Below are 806 nucleotides of genomic sequence, written 5' to 3'. Positions count from 1 at the left end.
GTGGTTTCTTGTTTGGTTTGTGGTGTTCTTGGCACCATCCCTACTTGCACTACACATCCCAGCCTGCCCACTTGGTTGTCATGCATGCTCACTGGTGCTGTTCAGTTCTCTGCCCCATTTCTCCTCTGTACTCCATTCTACAGAACTGTACTTTGACCACACGTTTACTACATTACTGCCCAATAAATGGGCAACAAGATAAACCCATGAATTAAAGGAGGTTTTTCTTAGTGGATGTCAGTCTAGAGTCCTGTTTACTGTCACTGATGAGTTACTAACCAGCCCTGCTTTCTAGATGTGTATACTTCTTCACAGGTTTATGGATTTTGTAGAGTTGCCTCAACAATGTATTCCCTCACATAACATGGCATGTGGGGAAAAAAATAATTATCCAACAGCCCATACATGATCTATCAACACTCAGCTCCATCAGTGCTACAGCACTTCATTTGCTGGATTGGCTCAAGCTGGTAATAGTTGGTGGCTCTTTGCACCAGCACAATTCCCTATTTCTGAGGAGTGTGATCTGTGTAGGAGCACTTGCTTCCTACTGTAGGTGGACTAAAGCAGGCTACCCTGTATGAGTGCAACAGTGCCCTACAGCCTACTATGGTAAGATTTATTGCTTAAGCACTCATGAATCTGCTGTTCACTCCTTTGTTACCAGTTCAGTTAGCTTAGCTTTCTGCAAATCCAGGTCAACAATCCTACACCATCAAACTTGGCCTTGCTTTTACAAATTCTATTTGAGCAAGTACATGTTTAGAAAGAGATCTAGTTTTGAAGGTAGAAAAAAAGTGATGAAA

The sequence above is a fragment of the Anser brachyrhynchus genome (assembly GCF_964034855.1).
Source record: "Anser brachyrhynchus genome assembly, chromosome: 3".
NCBI lineage: Eukaryota > Metazoa > Chordata > Aves > Anseriformes > Anatidae > Anser > Anser brachyrhynchus.
The sequence above is the reverse complement of the archived record's forward strand: the minus strand, read 5'-3'. Positions refer to the sequence as shown.